This window comes from Tursiops truncatus, chromosome 4 (genome assembly GCF_011762595.2).
Source record: "Tursiops truncatus isolate mTurTru1 chromosome 4, mTurTru1.mat.Y, whole genome shotgun sequence".
Classification (NCBI taxonomy): domain Eukaryota; kingdom Metazoa; phylum Chordata; class Mammalia; order Artiodactyla; family Delphinidae; genus Tursiops; species Tursiops truncatus.
Window position 1 is genome coordinate 50,988,048 of NC_047037.1, and position 23,456 is coordinate 51,011,503.

Here is a 23,456-nt window from a genome sequence, read left to right on the forward strand (position 1 = left end):
GCCCTATTTTCTGGCAGTGTGATACAGTATATGCAGCAAGTTCAAGTGAGGCCCACTTCTCTGGAATGTATACCACATTGTCCCACATTCGTGCTTTTTGTAAAAAATTACTTAGAAAATAGCATTAATTCATTCTTGCGTTTTTTCTTTCAACAAAATTTTTTGTTGTGACACTGAATAAGTTCAAAGTGCTTGTGAATAAAGGTGACTCTCTCCCTCAAAGAGCAATTAGTAAAAGTGCAAGTGTGGGGCTTCCCTGGTGGTGCAGTGGTTGAGAGTCCGCCTGCCGATGCAGGGGACACGGGTTCGTGCCCCGGTCCGGGAAGATCCCACATGCCGTGGAGCGGCTGGGCCCGTGAGCCATGGCCGCTGAGCCTGTGCGTCCGGAGCCTGTGCTCCACAACGGGAGAGGCCACAACAGTGAGAGACCCGTGTACCGCAAAAAAAAAAAAAAAAAAAAAAAAAAAAAAAAAGTGCAAGTGTGATAAAAGAAAAGGAAAAGTAAAGGTTGACTAAAATTCCTCCCTAGCCCAGGTTGGGAGTGAGACCAGAGGCTGGTAAGAGGTGGGGTTGGGTGGAGTGAGTGGTGTCATGAGCTCTAGAGTCAGTGCTGACTATAGTAAGATTTGATGGATCTGTACAGGTAAGAACGGTGAATTGGTTGAGAAAGAGGGCTTTCAAAGAGAACTTTCGAGACAAAAGGAAAGTCATGTGAAGAAGTCAAATGCTTAAGAAAGGCCACGGTGGATTTGAAAAATCACAAGTAGCTCAGCATGCTTAGAGAAAGTAGTGTGTGCAATGGCTGGACAGGAGGAATCAAGAGACATGACGTCACTAACTGGATGAGCTTATTGGACGAATCACTTGATTACTTTGTTTTCTTATCTGTAAAAGGAGCAAGTGGTTTTCCAGTGGTGCTCCAAATTGCCCTCCTAGGGGCTGGAGGAGCATGGTGGGCAGACCTCTTGGTCCCCTGCCTCCTTCCCTTCTACTACATCAGTTCTGTTTTCATCTGAAATATTTGACTTATAATTTCACGTAATTTTTTTGAAAAACTTATCACCGCCAAAAATATTTTGGGAACTAAAAGACTAAACTATTTAGGTCTTTCTGCCAATTTAGGAAAAATAACAATGTGTACTGTTAGAAAAAAACGTCAGACTGGGAGTCCAAGGTCTGATTTCTACACTTGACAAACCCCTGCGTGACCATAAGGAACTCAATTTTCCTCTTAGTCAATTTCTTCAGTAATAAAAAGGAACAAATATTATCTGCTCTCTTGTCTCAAAGGTTTTTTTTACAAGTCAAATAAAATTAGATTATGCTAAAGTACTTAATACTCAAAGTACAACCATGATTGATATTCTTAAGGAAAATATCACCTATACTGAAAGGTCTTTCTATGTGCAAGAATCTCTTATATCAAAGATGCTCTTGGCATGAAGGATTTGGTTATTTAAGGGAAGTATCACACTTATGTCACACATTTCTTGGCTCAAATTCCTTTACCTAGAATTGAGATAAAAATCTCTGTAGTGGACAACTTTCTCCACAACTTTCAAGATATATCAGAATGAGTTTTATTTATTTTAAAGTTTTATTTTAATAAAATTTAATATTAATAAGCATTATATAGTTCATTGACCAGTGATGGTAACCCTGTATCCCAGGATTTTTCCTTTTTCCTTTTTTTTCCTCTTTTGGCTGTGCTGCACAGCTTGCGAGATCTCAGTTCTCTGACCAGGGATTGAACCCAGATCACCGCAGTGAAAGCACTGAGTCCTAACCACTGGACTGACAGGGAATTCCCTTCAGGATGTTTCCTTGAGTTATACATTCCCTCTCCCAAGTATATAGAGATACTATGTATGAAATAAAATGTATCTGTTGTTCATAGTACATTCCTTACAAAGCTCTAGAGAGTAGGTTTAGATGTTTGGTTTTCTTGATTGTTGGCGGTGTTTTAGTAGAGCATTTACAAAAGCAACAAACCTTTCTCTTATTAATGCTGGTCATTCCCAATAACAGAACTTAGACATGTGTTAGGTTAAGAGACCTTTCTCTATCCAAGGTGAATAGGTGAAAAAATTGAGGAAAATAGATAATTCTGCTTTTCCACAAATAATGTGGCCATTTCAATATTGCACATGAGGAAAGAGAAACTCAGAGGAAATAAAGTGTCACTAGCAAGTGGAACACTTAAGAATTGAATCCAGATCCATATGATAGCAAGCAAATCCTGTGCACATCACTCTGTGCTAGAAGGTCCAGTTTAATTCAGTTAAATATACTTAATATTATATACACTTATACATTATATATTGTATTGTATGTATGTTAAAAGAGAGGTAGAAGGGGAGAAAGAGAGAATGAGAAAAGGAGGGAGGCAAGCTATATTGAGACTGTATTCTGTTTTCTGTTATTATTGCTATTATTATTGTTATTATTTTGTCTTTTACATTGGTTCCTGGTCTACTTCTTGAGGTATTCAGGGAACAAGAGGATAGAGAAAGATTTTTTAATTTCACCAATATTAGGAGTCAAAAAAGATGAAAGAACATTAGCATTATATCATAAAATTTCATTTCAAATGTATGTAGCCAAAATTAAGATTGATATTGAGTTGTAGTTTGACTAGTTTGTTTTAGATTTGGATTAATTTTGAAGCTTTTATTAAAAGCACTCGATTTATAACCCAAAGTTCTTTGTAACTCAATTAAATGCTATCAATAAGAAATACCGTTTGAGTATGGTGTAAGGTAGTGTTCTAATTTCATTCTTTTACATGTAGCTGTCCAGTTTTCCCAGCACCACTTATTGAAGAGGCTGTCTTTTCTCCATTGTATGTTCTTGCCTCCTTTGTCATAAATTAGGTCCCATATGTGCATGGGTTTATCTCTGGGCATTCCATCTTGTACCATTGATCTATATTTCTGTTTTTGTGCCAGTACCATACTGTCTTGATAACTGTAGCTTTGTGGTATAGTTCAAAGTCAGGGGCACTGATTCTTCCAACTCCATTTTTCTTTCTCAAGATTGTTTGGCTATTTGGAGTCTTTTGTGTTTCCATACGAATTGTAAATTTTTTTTGTTCTAATTCCGTGAAGAATGCCATTTGTTCACTTTATTGTACAAAAGAAACTAACACAGTATTGTGAAGCAATTATACTTCAATAAAGATCTGTTAAAAAAAAAGAAATACCTTTTGATAAAAATATGGTTGATTAATTAAATAGAAATATTCACATAATATTGATGAGTAAACCAGAAATAAGGAGACCTTACTGCACTAGAAGATAGAGCAAGATACTAGATGTTAAAATTTGATTAAATAAAATTAAAATTCAATTTGAAATTTAATATTTAAATAATTTATATCAGGCTTCCTATAAATAAGTAGTTTGAAAAAACATTATTGGAAAGCATATTTCCAAAAACACTTGATCATTTTAGGTATTCTGTTTTTAAAAGCGTATGATCCAAGGCAGGCTCCTACCAAAGTTTCTCATTTATACCCATCATTAGACTAATTTGCTTAATGGACAGTCTTGATTACAAAACAAATTCCTTTGGAAACTTTAATCCTCAAAGAAAGGGAAAAGAGAACAGGTCATCAAAGAACATTCATTGGATACCACAGAGAATGATTATTCAACTTTCAAAGGATCTACTCAACTACTCCATCATTCAACTTCAGAAGAAAATTATGAGTGGTTTTTATAAAAGGCCTTGGATGGAGTCAGGATAAACAAATCGAGCCACATTTTTGATCTGCCACCCCAGTAATTCTAATAAAAAGATTTTATTCTGATTTGTCATACACTTAGTGAACACATGTGAATGTGGGTTCTAGAATTTCAGTTAATGTCCAGAATAGTACACTTCAGTTTCTGGAATTCTGTTTGAAAAACAGGACAGTTAACAATTTTCATGGCATTTTTCCATGGTGACTCAAAAATAATAGATATTAGTTCCCAGAATACATCTTCATGTATTTTTAGTATCCTATTAGGTAATTGATTTAGACTTGGAATCTTAAAACTAATTTAAATCACCTTAGGCTTTCTTACCATCTCCTCACCATCATATTCTTTTCTAGTTCGAACATCATTCTTCTCTGTGGAGAAATTGGAAGCTAGGGTTTAATGGTTTGCTTTTCTATTGGTCATTTGTTCATATTACCTAGCTGGCCCCAAGCAATGTCATTCTTATCCTATCCTTGGTTATCTTTTTGCTCTGAAAATATCAGAGAAATTTCTTTTCTTATATCCTTAGCATTTTTCACAAACATCAGACAACTCAGTATTGTTAGGTATTCATATTCTTCTTTCATGTTATGTTGTTCTTCCTTTCCCAGTTTTTCTTTTTAAACATACTTCTTAAGTGCAAAGTTACAAGAAAATCGGCCATATAATCATCCTGATTTCTTTAGATTCCTTAATGATTCTTAATCTAGATTGTTATAGATAAGAGAATATTAGAATCAACTGTAGAATAATATATGAATTTTTCTTTTTAATTTGTTTCTTACTGTCTGATGCTGCACTGTTCAATGTGGTAGTCACTTATATGTGGCTTTTGAGCTCTTGAAATGGAATTGGATACCAAGATGTCCGATATAAAGATTAGATTTTATACTTTGTATGAAAAAATTATAAAATATCTCAATAATTTTTAATAGTGTTGCATGTTGAAATGATACTTTTAAAAATATATTGAGCTAAATAAAATATTGAATTTACTTTCACCTGATTCTACTTCTTTTTGAAAAACATGTTAGAAAATGTAAAATTGCATATGTCACACACACTTGTTTCTGTTGGGTAGCACTGATTATTCTCAGAGTACTTCTAATATTTTTAATTAATTGTATTATCTTCCTATTGCTGCTGTAACAAATTACCATAAATTTGGTGACTTAAACAACAAAAATTTATTAATTTGTAGTTCAGGAAGTCAGAAGTCTAAAGTGAGTTGGCAAAGGCTTTCTTCTTCGGAGGCTCAAGGGAGGAATCCTTTTCTTTGCCTTTTCTAGCTTCTAGCGGCTACCTGTATTCCTTGGCTTATGGTCCTTTCCTCCATTTTCTAAGCCAGCAGTGTAGCACCTTCAGATCTCTCTCTATTTATCTCCCTGTGATCTCTGCTTCTTTTATCACATTTCTTAGTCTGACTCTGACTCTTCTGCCTCCTTCTTATTAAGGACCCTTATGATTACATCAGGCCCATCTCAAGATCCTTAATCACATCTACAAATTCTCTTGTGTCATATAAGGTAACACGTTCACAGATTGCAGAGATTAGGATGTGGATATTTTTGGAGGGCCATTGTTCTGTTTACTATATTAAGTACATTTAATGTTATGCATCCTTGGTTTGTTTGTTAATTACAATTTTTTAAATTTAGTTTAAGAACAATGACACTTTAATACAAGCAACCAAACAGAAACAGAAACAAGTCTGAAGTGGCATGGTGCAATGGTTTCTCATCTATCAATGCCATGGACCACAGTGTGACCTTAGTTACATCAGTCATTTGCCTTCTTGGGCTTTTTCTATTTAGCAAAAGGAGATTTGGGGTGTCTATGCAAGGACTATAAAACTGTAATTCTTTGGGTCACAGTTCAAATATACTCTACTTTGTTTAATGATTAGTTTGAATCCTGGTAAAACTAATTTCAGCTATTTTTCCTGTATCTTTTATCAGATTTGTGAATGAGAATATGAATTATTAATTGTTTTAATGTATTGCAGATAGCTAAGAATTATACTTGCTTCATTGTATAATAGGTAAACTCCATTTTTCTAAACTACCTTATAGTCTGTTAACTTCGTGACTTATAACAAATCTTGCTTTGAACTTTTTTGACATTATCTTCTCTGCATAATGTACTTAAGCAACTACTTTTTAAAAATTACTATTTTGTCTCTTTCCTTGTCTCCCTCCCTTCTAGTAAACTTAGATATAAGTGGTCAAGATTTCATTTTTAAAATAACAAAACATCATTTATTAGCTTGCTTATCTCTAGGGAAGTTCGGGAAGTTTTTAGAGAAAAAACCAAAATGCTTAAGCTGAAGGTCATGATTTTTAGAATGGATGGTTGGAAGGTTGAACAACTTCTTATGCATTGAGTGTAATGTGGTTTTATCATTCTGTTTGATTGCATCATTCTACTGTTTGTTTCCAGGTATCAGAAATGATTTTATTCACATACAATCAAAAAACAAGCTCTAAATCCAAATACATGTGATTTTAGAAAAACATTCTTTTGAAACATTTGTTACATCATTCCTAGTTCAATGTAAATAATCAAACATTAACTAAAGAGGCAGATTTATGTATTCAGAGATCCTGAGAGGGAGAGACAGACACAGACAGAGAGAGAGAGGGAGAGAAAGAAAGAGATGGAGACATACACAGAAACATACAGAAACAGAGAGAGAGAGAGAGAGAGAGAGAGAGAGAGAGAGAGAGAGAGAGAGAGAGAGGGAATATCCATTCCTTTTTAAGATGTAATTTAAAGGTCTCCTTTATTTAATGTTTTAGGAAATTATGGAACTAAATATTTTGGGACAGGTAGATGGTGCTCATTAAATCACTAATTGAACAATAATGAAAATCCAGGCTAGTGTTTACTTTTAATTGTGTAATTGGCATAAAATCCTATTCAGAGAAGAAACAGTAACCAACCCATGTGTGTGAAGTCAATGAGATGGCAATGCCATTGGAATAGAACTAAAAATTTTTTTTCCAGCTTGAACTACAGAACTACAGAACTACAGAACTACAGAACTACAGAACATTAATTTTCATGTGACTTTTCCATAGTTAGGTCAAATTTTACAATAAATTTTATTAATACTGGAAATAAGACTCAAATAAGCTAATATACAATAAACTTTAATGGATGATGTACAATAGGATGGTTTCCTGGTTTCCTGGTTGTATTTATTTGGTACTAAAGGAACACTTAAGGAATACTTTTAATACTTATTATAAAATACATTTTAGACTGCACTACAATGTATTAAAATTAATCATGGTATGATGGAGTCAAAAGCAGCTAAAATATCAAGAGAATCTGCTGTGACAGTTATGAGAGGGTCAGCATAAATACTATTCAATCTTACAAATATATAAAGATCTACAATTTAAAATAAATCAGATTTTCCACAAAATGATAATGTATTAAGCTATTAACTAAAATCTTTGAAGTTGAAAATGTATATATATATATATATATATATATATATATATTTTTTTTTTTAAACATCTTTATTGGAGTATAATTGCTTTGCAATGGTGTGTTAGTTTCTGCTTTATAACAAAGTGAATCAGTTATACATACACATATGTTCCCATATCTCTTCCTCTTGCATCTCCCTCCCTCCCACCCTCCCTATCCCACCCCTCTAGGTGGTCACAAAGCACCGAGCTGATCTCCCTGTGCTATGCGGCTGCTTCCCACTAGCTATCTATTTCACGTTTGGTAGTGTATATATGTCCATGCCACTCTCTCACTTTGTCACAGCTTACCCTTCCCCCTCCCCATATCCTCAAGTCCATTCTCTAGTAGGTCTGTGTCTTTATTCCTGTCTTACCCCTAGGTTCTTCATGACCTTTGAAAATGTATATATTTTTAAGTAAAGAATAATTGTACCAATTAAAGATAAGTATCAATAATAGGTATTTTAAAAAAGAGCTCCTTCAAAAAGAAATGAAACAGATTCTTAATTATTAGCATAATAGCACAAATATTTGGAAGTTTTTAATAGATCAAAATGATTTAAGCTTGTTTTGAAATTTTGGATGTATTTCTGACTAAGTCCCTGAGCTTTGAAAATATGTTTCATTATCTCATACAACCCTTGATGAAGAAGCCCCATTTCTCTATGTAATAGTTTCATCCTAAAATATCTAGTCTTGATCATTCATTCTTTGGTTTCCATTACAGGTCTTCAAACCAAGAAATATAAAGATGCATCTGGTAAATTTAGCATTCAAGCAGGTGTGTTCTCCCAATACATACCTGAAATATTCAGTATCAGTCAAGTGTTTTAAGTAGTCTTTTCTAATTAAGCAGGCTTATGTGAGCAGATTCTTCCCTGTAGAAAGAACCTCTTCGTAAACAGCCACCCTTGCAGTAGTTAGACCTTGTAATGTTGCAACACTTTTTATTTTTATGCCTTTCATAATCCCCAATTGCCATTCATTTAGATTCAAGACTTGAGCACTTAAAATGAGGTTACATCAGGGGAGTTCTGAAGATGGTAGAGGAGTATTTTTTCCGAAGACTTGCTTTTGAAATATGTTTTACAATATTTTATAAGGTATTTTTTTTTCAGACATAGACCAATCTTTCATAACATCCTAACATGTTTACTACCAGGCAGAACTTGACTGATTTGACCTGGTCATAAAAGTGCGCTTTTATATCAATTATCCAAAAAAAAATTACAGTTCTCTTTTAATAATGACTCTTATATTAAAAGCAACAATTAAATACTTTCTCATCTAGTTTTTCATAGACCCATGCAATTTCTTTATATGATCCATTTGGTATTAATCATTTTTTTAATTTGTTTACAGTAAAATTGAAATAGGATGTGTAATCCTACCTACTGTGGGTTTTTTCAGCTGAAATTTTAGTGACGCAATCAAATTAGAATCCCATATTCCAATTGGCACTCAAGTTTGCCCTTCTTGGCCCTTCATTTCCCATTATTGTTAGTCATAGTAATTTTTTACTTCCCTCCTCTATTTCATTCTCTGAAGAGAGACTAGTGAGCCCATCCAGCATAGAGGATAAATTTGTTTTCTTCATGTACTGACTAGTTTCACTCTTTGATCTATTGAGTCATTCATTCACTAATCATTTGCACTATGAGGAATATAAAGATTAAGTAAGTTTCTATCATCTCTGTAAAGTAAACCATCAAGGAAAGAAGTGAATTTTATTCATATTTTATTCTCATCCTCCTACTTCTTCTTTTACTTTTCCACCTTCAGTGACTCTTTCAACCTGTCAAACAAGTTTGCACTTAAACACACTAAAAATGAACCTTCATTTTGATATTAATATCTATATCTCTTCAGTATGCATGGTGAAGTATTAATTCAGAATAACTAGTAACCATTTACAATCAACAAATCAATCATCAATAGCAAATTCAGGGTTTGTGGTTGTTGTTTGTTTTAAAGTCAAGTCTTCTGTGATATGCTTTGTACCGTGCCCAGTATGCAAGAGGTATTCAATAAGTGGTTACTGAAAGAATATGTCAGCCTCTCCAAATTTCAGAAATATTGTATCTGCTTCTTGTAGACCCCTTGTCTGCTCTATTCTCAAAGGAAATTAAATTGTTCTGTTACTCTTTCTTTATAACAAAGCTTCTTTGCTTATTGCCCAGGAACACTGTTCTGAATGGTTTACAATCTGTTGTTTGACGATTTGTCCAGACATCTTTCCTGAGTTCACTGTGAGTTGAGAATATTAACTGCTAATATAGCTCATTTTACTTCTAAGATTGGGCTCTAAAAAATTCTTCCCGAATATTTGGTACCTTCTCCTATTTTGCATTAATTATGAAAAATACTATCTAATGACTTTGAAATGAGATTTCCAGTTCTCATGTTTCACATCAACAAAGTCGCCTTATTTGAATTCACATGTGTGTTTTAAATGTTCTGGAAGAATCTTCTTTTGTGTTGTAGTTTGGCTTGGGGCTACTCTGAATTTGGTGGTTTCCAGTTAACTGGTCAGAACTGAACATGGTCAATTAATTGCCTGTTTCACAATTTCAGAGGCCCAGTTGCTATATGTAAGATCAAAGGAAAATACCGCCCCCCAAAAAAGCTAGTTAAGCATTACTTTTTCCCCCTATTTCAACCATATTTTTCTCATTTAGGTGGTGATTTTTGCTTGCTAGCTGGAAATTTTTATACCCCTTATAGAAATAAATAAGCATCTATGCATTTCCAGTTCTTAGAAATATAAAGAACTACAAATTAAAAAAAATCTGTATAGATTTAAAAAATCTATATAGACTTCTATGCAGACAGTACATTATGAAATTCTGAACTCTCATATTATTTTTTTCACTTCTACATATACTTATTCTAAACAGAAATTTTTCTAAAACTACAAGCGTTCGTAGAAATCACCTAATTTAAATATTTCATTTTAAGAAAATGGTTCAGACCTACAAACACTTTACAATGTGATATTATAAATACCTGTGTGGTCAACATTAAGTATGAGAAAGAAAGCGCTGAACATTGGGTTGAGGCTCCCCACAATGTCTTTCCAATTTCATTAACTTTGGTTCATCCCAGAGATAACCTATGCCCTGAATTTCATGCTTATCATTATCATGCATGTTTATATAATTTTGCTACATACACATATGCTCAAAAACAATAGATATAATTAGATATAATAATGTTTTAAAACTTGATACATAAATATATCATCCCACAAGTACCTTTCTGCAACTCTGCTTTTGTTGTTGCAGCTCCACATTGCACTTTTGAGGTGCAGTCATGCTAACTCAAGTAGCTATAGTGCATTCACTTTTCTTTTTACTGCATCTAATATTGCAGTATGTGAATATTCTATAAATTCCTTGTTCACTAACATATCCAAAGATGTTTTTATTTTTTCTCTTTCAAGTAATTTTGCAATGGGTATTTTCCATACATGCATAGAGACCTAGAGAAGAATGCACGAGTGGAGAGACTGGATTTTGGGATGGAAGAATCTTTATTGCTCATTCTCTTGAAAGTTGTACTATTACCTGTTCTTCACGGTTTCTCCACATCCTCATAAATATTTCATATTGCTGGACTTATAAAATTTTGCCAATTTCATAGTTGTGAAATGGTATTTCATCATTTTAACTTGCATTTCTCTACTAACTAGGGAAATTGAATACCTTTTTCAGATGTTTATTGGACATTGAGAATCCTCTTCTGTCAACTGACTGTTCATCTTGTTGGCTCATTTCTTTTCTATAATATTTTTGTCTTTATCGATTTATAAGAAATCTGTATGTACTTGGATACCAATCCTTCTTTGGTTATATAACCAGAGATATCGCATAGCAAATATATTCTCTCAGTCTATGCTTTGACTTTTTGTATGTACATACATTTTTTTCATATGCCTAATCTATTGTCTGAATAATTCATCTTTCCTTACTGCCCTCTAATGCCACCTGGTATTTATCAAGTTTCCATAAATGTGGGGATAGAGTTCTAAGCCCTCTATTTTGTTCCCCTGGACCAACTTCTAGCTATGAACCAAAGCTCCATTGCCTCAATTACTGTCATTATATATTAAGCCTTAATAGTCAATATAGAAATTCCCCATACCTTGTTCTTCAAAATTGTATTGACAAGTTTTGACCCTTTCCTCTTGTATAAACACTTTAGAATTAACTTTTCAAGTTCTATGAAAAACTACAGTGGGCTTTCAATAATAATTACTTCAGTTTTATAGATTAATTTACAACTGAGTCTTCCATCCAGGAGCAAGTATACTTGTTAGTTTATTTGAGTTTACTCTTTAATTTTAATAGATAAATTAACCCTGGGTCAGAAGTGACTGCTCAAAGTCACATAGCCAATTAATAACAAAACCAGTGGTAGAAGGAAGATCTCTTGACTCCTTAGTAGCTCGTACACTAAAAACATTTAATTATTTAGTCAGTTAAGAAAGAAGACCTTGGAGTCCTTGCAGCTACTGCACCCACCAGCAGGAAAGTGAATTCAACTTCCCGAGTTTACTAGGCCCTTGATAAATCAGAGTGTAGTCAGAGGGCTTGCTAGAAATGCAGAATTTCATCCCTTCCCTGGTCCTACTGAATCAGAATCCTCATTTTTAAAAGATCCCTGGGTTATTGGTAGACACATTAAAGTTTATGAAATATTGCTTACCAAACAATCCTGAAATTCATTGCATTGGTTGTTTTTCTCTAAAACCTGCCAAAAATGCATATATATATACACACACACACACATATGAATGTTCCTTTAAAGGAAACAAAATGTTAAGGGTTTTTCTAAAAACAGCGTATCTCAGGAATACTGAGGCTTCTTTTGATTTCTGTAGTTATTCAGGAAACAAATACATTTGGTTTGAAATCACTAGCTGCCCCAAATTGGCCTTTTAGCTACTATAAGCCATTGGGGAAAATTCTGTAGAAAAAAGATGGAATACTGCAGAGACAGAAGCACAGAAGATTCAGTCTTTAAAGTAAAACAAAGAAGAAAGATCAGACGATTTTTTCAAGTAGTCACATACTATTCATGTTAATCTCTGTTCAGCCTTCTTCTTGTTTCACTACTATAGCAGCCAGTTATCTACAGGGGGGAGAGGGGAGGGAAAAAAAAAAACGGTGAGGAGAGGGGATTAAAAAAAAAAAAAAAAAAGTGAGATCCCTGCAATATCACGTCAAGCCACTAGGGGTATCTTTGTACCATTTTTCATCCTGCACTGATTTGGAGTAGAAACCTATATTAGGGGAAAACCAGGGTCCTCGGCATTTTTTGCGAGCAGTGCACCCAGAATCCAAAAAAGACTTTAAAAAGAAAGAAGGAAAGAATCCACAGTTCTTTTGGTCATCTGAACAGGGCTACGAAATCGCTCTACTGGACATCAGCACCAGGGATTCATTTTTGAGGTCAATTTCCAATCGAGATAAATCTATTGGATTAGTAGGATTATCTGATTGCAGCTGAAAGAAGTAACGTTGTTTGATCATTTGTATTTTTCGCCTGATGGTCGGATTTACATGGAGGTGGCTTTGAGTCTCAAGGATTCTGGATCGTGGTTGCATCTGGAGAGAAAAAAGGATCAATCGACACGTTTTGGAAGTGTCCGTGGGTGAATAAAAAAAAGAAAAAAAAGGAAGGGGGGGCGCAAAACTGGGGTTGCGGCTGCTTAGAGAAGAAAAAAATAAATAAAATAAAGGAAGCATCTTGAATTCTGAAGCAAGAATTAACCGGGTGCTCGAGATTCCAAAATAAGCGTCTAGGAACTGGTAAATACTTAGAGCAATTCAGCTTGAATTTGACGGCGAAGTGTTACAGAAACTGTCTCCTTGAATTATTGGAAGGGGACTGGGGGAAGATGAGGGGGCTCCTTCTGTGGATTTATCTTACTGAGGGTAAGTGTGGGGTCTTTTATTGGGAGGGGGCTGCCTGGGTCTGTGTGCCGCCGCGCGGAAGGTGCTGCGGACAGGGTGCCTGTGAAATGGAAAGAGAAGTGGGGGATGTAGACCACCTCGCGCATCTCCGGTGGATCGCTAGGGAGCTACCTAGATCGAGCTCAAAAACCTTATTTTGTGGCGTCGGTGGGGAAGCCAAGCAACCCTCCAAGCTCTCAAGTTTGCATTGAAAATCTCTCAGTTGGGAGATCCCTCTTGGATCTAGTGCTTTCTCCTAGTGATACTTTAAGGAGAGGCGGCAGCGACGCCTTGGAAAACCTGCATGTGGAAGGGGGGGAAACCCAAGTAGAAATCGCTGCTGCCTCGGCCGCGGTTTTGGTGGCTGTCTTGGCTTCCAGGGGGAATTGGCCGTTTCATATTGTCTCTTTCTCCCTCGCTCTTTCTTCCTTCCCCTTCCCGCCTCTCCTCTCAGAAACACCAAAGGGTTACAGGGTCACTGCATCGGATAGAGACAGTAGAAGTGGGTGACTGGCCACACATGTTGTTTTGTAATTCACTTGCTCGACTTTGCATAATACAGTCCGAGGTAACTTTCTTCGAGTTGGACGAGTCCAGGAAGGCGTTGCAGCCTTTCTGCCGAGGGCCCAGGCTGGCAAGTGCGCCAGGCAGCCGGCTGCATTTCTGATGGATCCCTACCCTGGCTCCCTCGCCAGTTACTGGCTTTTCTTTCCAACTGAGCGGTGCGCGCGTTCCCAGACATTTTCTTGCAACTGAATTCAGGGATTTTTTTTCTTTTTCTTTTAAAATGTTATTTCATTGCTCTCAGTAAAAGCTCGTCGTTATTTACAGTAGGAAAATCAATTTCAGCAGATATAATTAAAATTAATCACTCAAATGAGTGAATATTAATTGACTTAGGAAACTGTAAGTTGCTTTGGAATCAGAAAAGCATATTATTTCTGAACCAATTTTGGAGTCCACATAGGTTCAGAACAATTACATATAAAGAAGAGGTTCGTTTAAAATATGTAGATAGACATGTTAAATAAGTTAATGCACTCCCCTCCCTTTATAAGCTTCTAATACCTCAGCATCATAGTTTTAGTTGGCTTTTCCTATTTAAGGCCAATTTGTTAAATTTTAAACCTCAGACATTCAGCTGTATTAGAATAAAATGGAAATATATAATAGTTAAACTATAAAATAATGTATTTTCTACATTTTAAACTTTTAAAGAAAAGCATCAAATATTTTTTCAGGGGTTTCTGTTTATAGATTATGAAATGTGACCTTTATGGTTTTAACATTGAAACCTCTTCGTTAAGTGTGAACTCATTGAAAGGCAACTCTTCAATATCATCTAAAGCACTCATCATCCCAATACTTATTTCAGGAATTCCAGATACATCAGACGTTCAGGTATTAAAAGAGGAGCCTCACCAAACTTTCTTCCTGGATTTGTGTGTGTATATGTGTTTCGTAAATCTAAACACTGAAACAAGAACAATGCCATTCCTTTTTTAAGATTAAATAGTAAAATATGAAACTCTTGTCTCCCAAGGATTCTACAGTGGAAAAGTTACTTATTTCTGCAGACTTTGCGTAAGTTTTTCTAGAGATGATAAAAACAGTAAGAAATAGTTTCTACAAGCCTAACTGTTAGTTTTAAGAAGATATCTGAGAGGTTGGGTTTGCCTTTTTTTTAAAAAAAACGCAGCTCTAAATCACGTGGTTTATGTGCAGCAAGAACTAGAAGAATGGATATTCTGCATTTTGTTACATTCTAGCCACTGATGCTGGCCAGAGTCCACTAATATTAACATCTTTTTCAAAGTTTAAGTTAAAAACGACAGCTAGCAAGTAACATATTAAATGATAATAGTAAATCAATAATGAAGGTGAATGGGAGATGGGCTGGGATTCCTCTTTTTAGACTAGTAGAGAATATAATGTTGATACTATAAAAGTAGATGGAGAATATGAAATATGAAAGAGGAAGTCATTTTAAATTTTAATTTGCATATTTCACAACCACTGACGCAGTGGTCATGGCATGTGCCATAGTGCTAAAGCCAGAAGAGTCAGCTTAAAGGACCTTTGTAATGGCTGAACAATATTTTCGTTTGTCAAGAATAATCAATACTTAGTAGTCCCTCGTTCCATTTTCTTTTGGCAGTAAAAATGAAAAGGGGGAAACTTCGGCCCACTCTATGGTTTCTACAAGCGGTTCCTACATAAAACTCTGGTAAACTTTGTAGGTGGTAGATCCACTTTGGAAGGTTAATAATGATAGAAATAAAAATAAACAAAATGATACACCACAAAAAAATTTTAAAGCTGTAGCCAGTAAATGAAGAGCAAGTTACCCAGTTACATAAAAGTTCTCTATTAATAGAGTGGATGACTCTAAGAACTATTGAAAAACCTGAAGAGTTCATTTAGAAAATTAATTACATTTGCTCTACTTTATCCAAATACATGTTTTTTGGGTCATGATTATTAAAAAGAACATGGTAGCCTTGATCAGCTGTTTCAATTTTGCTATTGAATAACACAAAATGTGGTAGTTTGGGGTAAAGAAATAGAAACTCTCAATTAGCCCTGAAAGTTGCAAGCACAGTTCCTAATGTATGTGACAAGAAATAGCGTTGGATTCCCCCAAGCTTATCGCCATGGGAAAACTGATGTTGATTCACTGGAGCTTTGCTGCACCTGTCTCTCGAAAGCCTTCCATGTGTTCTAGCTGGCCTAACATTCAGGGGGTGCTGAATACATTTGCTGCAGATTCGTTCCATGATTTTGAGACATTTAAATACAGTTAAATATTATTCTACATTAACTGATTTTTTTTAAAGAAAATTGCTACACACTCTTAATTGAAAGCAAAATGAAAAGGGCAATTCTTTTTTAATGATTTGTTGAAATTTAACACATGGCTTCTCAAAGTGCCAATCTTCCATCTCTTCTGCTTTATCAAGAAATGCAAAAAAATAAAACCCTTAAAACTTAAAAAGTTTCAATATTTAATTTTGCAAAGCACAGAAACATTAAAAAATTAACATATAGAACACTCACGATGAATTTAAGGTGTCCTTTTAAATGCCTTTTAAAAGGTAATTTAAAACATTTTGAGGTAGCTAACCTCTTAATCTTGTGGGATAGCTACATTCTCAACTGTTCCTAAGAATAATTCCTTAATAGTAACAGGTTTGATTATTTATGCTTTGTTATTAATGGCATCACATTGACAATGTCAAATTTTGCTATGTTGCTATAAAAGGATATGATATATTTCTGCCTTCAATATCTCCCCCCCCAAAGAAAACCCACCTATTTGGTAGCAAACATGTTTGAAAGAGAAAGACTGCCAACTCTAAGCTTAACTGAAGTCAGGGAAAACTAGTAAATCACTCCAGATATTTGAAATTATTAGACATTAAACTTTTGGGGGATTTTATATGAAGTCTTTTTATAACAGTCGATATAATCTCTTCTGTGTCTATTTCCGTTGCATGTAAGAGAAATTCTAGTCAATGGCAAAATGCTTTACTGCTGCCATTACTGCAGACTTTATAGATGAGAGATGTGTCAGCATGTTAGCTTTAGCAGTAATGCCTCTTTTGTGTGAAACCTTATGGGCCTTACAGGCACTTTCTCATCCTGACACTCATAAAGCATTCAATTCCCCATATTTATTATTTAATTTTCTTCCTATATATAGCAACAGAGCACTTCAGTATATGAATGTGTACCCAAAAAAATGACAGGCAAGCATGAATGGGACTAATGAGCTTGAATAATACACATATTAGGGGTTGCTAAAGGAAGTTTAATTAAGAAAAACAAGTTGAGCATGAAATTCATTTTGGAACAAATGCAAGTTAAGTTATTTCTACAGATGTAAAATCAAAAATCACAGGGATACATCACAGGAAATAAAGTTCCAGCCTGAGACTAGACCTACTAAATGCAGTTGACATCTTAGGACCTGCCTTTAAGTTGATGAGCTTGGGTCTGACTTATGAAATCGAAGAATATACACTTTTTCACAGTTTTCACTCTTCTGTAGCAATTTTGGTTTAGTACATTAACTCTGTATCCAGGCATGTTCTGTATTAGTCCCCTTGAGACAGGCCACACAGTAGCCTTTCATTTTTCTATGGTCTACTTTTCTAATACCACATATGCTTGCAGGTAGGGCTACCTGCCAAAACCCATGCCATCCCTTTGGGTGTGCTGTAAGTGGTGCTTCCATAGGAGGTCTGCTCATATATCAATTTACCTGCACCTATAGTTTAATTTCTGGCATAATTTAGAAAATAAGTGGATTTATTTATCTGTTTGCTTGCTTATTTATTTATTTGGTAGTGGCATTGTATATTGGGGCAGAAATTGAAGGAGAGAGAGAATATTGGGCAAATATTTCCTTAGAATGTGGTTTTCTCATATTTTGTCTGTATTTAAATAATGTAGGTACATTCTGGGAAGAGTGAAGCAGTCAGGCAATAATATGAAGGTCTTATGTATGCTCCTCAACAACTGCCTTTTTGGAAACATCCAATTGATAGGCTAATTTATTATTCATACAGACCTTTGGCATCACTTGTGTGTAACAGTAGTTTTTTCTTCCTTGAAACACCCAATGAATATTGAGTCTTCAGAAGAAAAGAGGTTAGTTGTAACATTTCAAAATGAATTGAAAATCTTGCCTTTTTTTTAGATAGTTATGGTGAATACTTTCATACTGTCGTATGGAATACTCCATATTGGAACTTTAACATGGTCACACGTTAAATCAATAAATACTGATTTGATAAAAAACTAACTTAGAATTATCACTGGCGTAAGTTTTTCCCATAGGACAACCATTCCGCTTATGATAGAACTGACCAGGAAAACAGTGATTACTACATATCACATTGACCAACAGTTATCACAGTATTCACACCTGAAAATAATACTTGAGCCATCAATTCGTTAACCGTAAAGCTAAAAGGAGTAAAATTTCACTTCTGTAACCATTATGTTGCAAGTCAGTGCATCTGTCATTTTTAATTTAAATCTATATTACTTAGCTATCCAAAACTTTACATGCAAGTGACATTGTTATCTATCCTTTCTATTATGGGTTAAAAAAAAAAAGTTACTAGTTTCTTTACCTCTTTAACTGTGCCTATGTTGCTCTAAGATTGCATATGTTGCTCTAAGATTGATGCCAAAAGTTTCTATTATTTAGAGCTGTGGTCTTTAGTAATAAATCTGAGAATTATTTAATATATAAGAGTAAAACATTTTACATGCTGCAATAATACAGTAGTAGTAGTCTGTATAACAGCCGTAATGGCAGGGATTTTTGTCTGGCTTTTCAAAGCTATGTGTGTTTCTCCCCAACACCTAGAACAGTGCCTGGTATATCAGTAGTGACCAATAAATATTGCTAAATAAATATAGAGACCTGGTTCTAACCTTGGATGTTAACAACTAAATTGGTAACCTCTTGCTTAATACCTGATCTCTTCATTTTTGCTTTTAATTTTTTCTTAACATAAATCGTTGTTTGAATTGATAGATATTTAAAGCTATGTGCAAAATTCCAAAAGTAGAAAGGAATATATTTAAAAGATTGCATTTTAATCAAAGATAAATAATAATTAAAACTTTTTAGTGAAATTTTTATACAGTTTATTTTATTTTGTTAAATTATTTTATCAAGACTCATAAGTATAATAGGATTGTTTGTGGTTATACTTTACTAAAATGTACATTAGAATTATTTTCTGCCATGTAGAAAATGTGATATCTCAAGGAACTTTGGAAGCACTAAACATCATTTCAAACACTTAGAACACGGGCAGTAAGATCTAAAATATAATGATATTTGGCATTTTGGCCATTAATTCTTTTTTCAATTTTTAAAGCCATTTATAATTACAAATTTCCTATTGTTCAGTTTTATTTAAATGGTGAAATAATTTAAACTTACTCCATGTGTATATTAAATTCTTGTGAATATATATTCATTGATGTTTTGTTACACAAATGGCCCATGAATAGAGCATTGTTTTGAATTTCGTTATTATTAGTACTAATAATACTGTAATGCATCAGTGTATAATGGATCTGTAATACGAAGAGAAAATAAAAGATGTGGATATCTGAAGAAGATTGCAAGTGTAATAGCCTTTCCCCTTTGGGGCACTGGTTGAGCTCTAAGCCAGGTCAGGAGTGACAGAACCCTTATTGTTGTTTGGTGCCTTACACGAAAGGAGTTGGTGGTCTCAGTCCAGTTCCTAGCAGACAGTTACTGCTTAAACAATAGTAACTATAGTATTTGCCAATTCCAGCAGAAGCCTAGGACTGAATGGGCACAAAGGTTTAACTCCCCCCTCTCTGCTAATCATCCTCCAAGGGGTCAAGATTGACTCACCCTGGCACAGGGCCATACTGAGAAACTTAGCCCTTCCTCTGCCAAAGTTGTAGCTATTCTCTGGCAGCACGGGATTTTTTAAAGAGGAATTTAATTAAACAGGGCACCAGGAATGGCAATTCTCCACTCTTCCCAGGCACAGCAACTCACCAGAAAGAAAAATAGGCTTAAATACTGAACTGAGAAGGTAGCATTGCTCTTAGGTTGTACTGTCTTCTCTATAAAGATACTGGCAGGCATAATTAAGTTGCTTCTGGATACGATGACTTGCAACCCAAAAGGGGCTCTTGTCAGACAAAAGCCTCATTAATATCAAGGGAAGTAATCAGCTCTACCTAGCTGTCTCTCCTGAGCTCTTGAGTGATTATTCATTTCTTTTGGGAGAATCACAGGGTCACCAAATGGTTTTAAAAATGTGTCCTGTGGTATTTTACATATACATTAAAACTGTTGCCCATGCTTTTTTTTTTAACAACCTGTTTTACAGTTCTTGCCCTTCTTGCCCCCTTAACCTTCTTGCTCCTCGGTAGATTTTAAATTTAACAATTAATATTTAGATATTCTATCTGAGAATAGGTTCAGAGTAAACAGAAAGTAAAACTTGTTTTATACAGTTAGATGTTAAATGGATTGTTTTACTTGCATACCCAAAACAAAACAAACAAGAACCACCCAATGTTTAGCCATTTGTGTAATGATGGTCTTAGTAGAAATATTCAGTTGCAGAATGCAGAAGGAAACACTACCACTTAGATCTCTTTTTCTTTGTGTTGTCAGAAAGCTGTTATGGCATCTGAAAATCCCAATTTTTGCCAAACAGTAATGGAATTAGTCACCAGTCTATATGACCGTCCATGCACACCTCTGCATGATGAGGAATTTTCATTGTACTTCAACTTGTCATCACCTCTTCTCTGTTTTATCTTCTCTTGCTGCAACTGTAATTAAGGTAATGCCTTCACAGAGGTCAGGTATCACAGATGAATAAATAAAATCTGAGGATAGGGTTAATTAGTGAAAAACAATATAATGAATGAATGGGTTATTCAGTCAAGAAATATTCTCCAGTGACCTACAATGTAATAAATTGTTTGGGGGATGGTAGTTACATATCAGCAATTCAAAAGCCATAGCCTCTGTTCTCAAAGATTAAGGCTAATCTGATTACGTTATTTTTGTGATTATAATTATTCTCATCATACTTGGAGTAAGATCTCACATCCCTAATTTTTTGGCCTAGAATTTCTTGAAATGTCACTTCTTCTCCAGCCTGATGCCCCACCCTTCTCTCAAGTTACACTGATCTCTTTGTTAATAGGGAGCCCCAGGCTTCACAGCATTTGGGTCTCCCCTTGCCTCTGTCTGACGCAGTTTGCCCCCTGACAACTTCTACTCATCTTTCAGAACCCAGTTTACAGATCACTTCTTCAGGAAGATCATCCTTTCCACTCCAGACTCATTAACTCTCCCCTCAGAGCATTATCCTTCTTGGCAAAGCATTTATGACTAAATAGTTACCTGTGTGATAGATTTACATAAAGTTTGTCTTCCCCATTGAACTTTAGTCTCTTTGGGAATCATCACTATGCCTCTCTCCTTCATGTTGGCCTTCCCCGTGCCTGACAATAAATGATGTAATAATATAAGAATGAATAGGGAATCCAGGTTTACAAATTACTACAGTAAAAAGTACTACAGGTTCCGTTACAAGAAAGGCAACAAATGCTTTGAGAGTTGCGGGGAGGGAGTGTTTTTGTGACTGGGAGGGTCTGAGAAGGAAGTACTGACATTTGAGCCAGGCCTTGAGGGATCCTAGCTGGAGTCCCTCCAGGCAAAATCTGATGGGGAGAGTATTTTTCAGGAAGGAAGATCTTGGTAAACAAGTTAGGTCCAATTCACTGACCATGGCTCCCAGTGCTGTGTTTTGTTTGTTTGTTTTAGTTAATATTGTTTTTTCACAAAGATAGTTTGCTACCAGGTATAACCTCTGTGATATACTTGTGATTTTTTCCTGTTAAAATATTTTGTTGGTAAAATTTTTTTCTCCTATTTCTGTCAAATTTTAGTTTGCCTTTTCTCCGTAACATTCTATTTTCTCTGTTATTTACTTACATCATTGGAGAAGTTCATTCAGAGTAGAAATAGCCCAAGGAGTGAGAGAACAAGTAGAACCCTGCTTACATGTTCTGTGAAGGAAGGGAGAACGGGATGTAACCTGGGAACCCACTGAGGCCTGCTTACCCTTCCTCCTAGAAGGAGGCTCTGGATAGAATTGAGGAAGAGGCAGGGTTTATCTTTAGAGTCTCTGAATTCTTCTGCCTTATCTCTTTCTATTTGTTGGAACTCCCTACGTTCATAAAAATGTTTTCTTTTTTTGTTGAAAAGTGTTTCAGTGGCTTTGTGTTTCTGATCTTTAGTTTAATTATCTGTTACATAGAGATGATAATTGTCTCTAACTCATGGTATTTAGACACAGCTAAATGAGATGATATAGTTAGCTCACTGGCCCCAGTCCATACTTGTTGGTGCTAGCATTAATCAAGTTATTAATTAATTAACGATGATCATGCCAGTATATACTTGTCACCATGTTGTCCATAGCTACGGGTTGGTATGGCCACAACATGGGCTGTGATAGACCTTGAACTTCTACATGATTAAGGTCTTGAACTTTGATATTCCCATCTTTGTGATTTTTGGTTCTAATTCTTTCTTACGTTTTCTCCTTGTACCCTTCTGGTTCTGCCTGCCTTCCTACCCAGATTTAGTTAATCTATTCAACACTAGAATTACCATTTCTTATAACCTTTGCTCCTTGAAATTCTACCATTCTTGCCTTGCTTATCCCTATTCCTAACTGCTGTCATTTACTCTCTGACCCAGGTTATGGAATGTTGCTGGAAAAACTTTCAATACCACACCATTTGGAGCCGCTCCAAATTATGCCTATTAATTAACCTCAGCAAGCTAATCAGCCACCTTCCTATTTCCCTCCTGTTGGTGTCCTGTGTATTTCACTCTCCTGAATACCTTCAAACTGAGCGTACGACTTTATTGAGTTTGTCTCATTCAGGAGCAAAGCAAAATGTCATGTATCATAAAGGTTCAGGACATATTCTTTAGAGTTAGGGAGTCTGCCTTTTTATTTATTTATTTTAGCTCTGTGCCCTTAAGAAAGTTATCTAACCACATAAAGCCTCATTTTCCTCATCTCAGATAATAATACTTGGCTTATAATTTTGTTGTGAGGACTGAATGTAAAGTGCTTTGGACAGAGCTTGGCAAATATTTGATGATCTATAATATTAGCTTTTCTTGACGTCATTTTCCCATAAATGTGGATGTATTTAGCTGTACTTCAAACTGTACATGAAAATAAAACTGTTTCCAGTTTCTTTCCCACCAATTCATTCACTAAAGTAATGGTTTCCACACCTTTGTGGTTACATAATCCTCTGTTTTTGATAACCAAATCATAAAAAAGTACAAAATATATACTTATACTCCTACATAAATATCTCTACCATCAGGTTGCAAAACATACACAAAAATAGACACTAAGTGATGAGAAAGATGTCAGTTTTTTTTTTTTTAACATAAACTTGATGCCTTCTTCCCATGATTCATTAATAGCTCAAGATGTAGAGATTCTTAGGGCACAGTTCACAGCTACTAAAATGGATATAAATTTGCATTTCAAAATTATCTTTCTGATGTTTGCAAATATTTTTGTCTGCTTGTTATTATATATGATTAGATAGCCATTATTTTCAGTCTTGCAATGTAGCTGAAAAATAACTTATGCTAGAACTAGGAGAAGTTTCATTTCTGCTCTGTTTTTGTCCATATATATATATATATATAT

General features: G+C 35.0%; 1 protein-coding gene across 4 annotated transcripts in view; it reads left to right on the forward strand.

Moving 5' to 3' along the window:
• Positions 1-12,497: 12,497 nt before the first annotated feature.
• Positions 12,498-23,456, forward strand: part of NLGN1 (neuroligin 1) — a 725,888-nt gene continuing 714,929 nt past the window's right edge. For all 4 annotated transcript variants that reach the window (XM_073803913.1, XM_073803914.1, XM_019946036.3 and 1 more), the window contains exon 1: positions 12,498-13,164. The gene's annotated coding sequence lies outside the window, so the exon portion shown is untranslated. The remainder of the gene's footprint in view (positions 13,165-23,456) is intronic.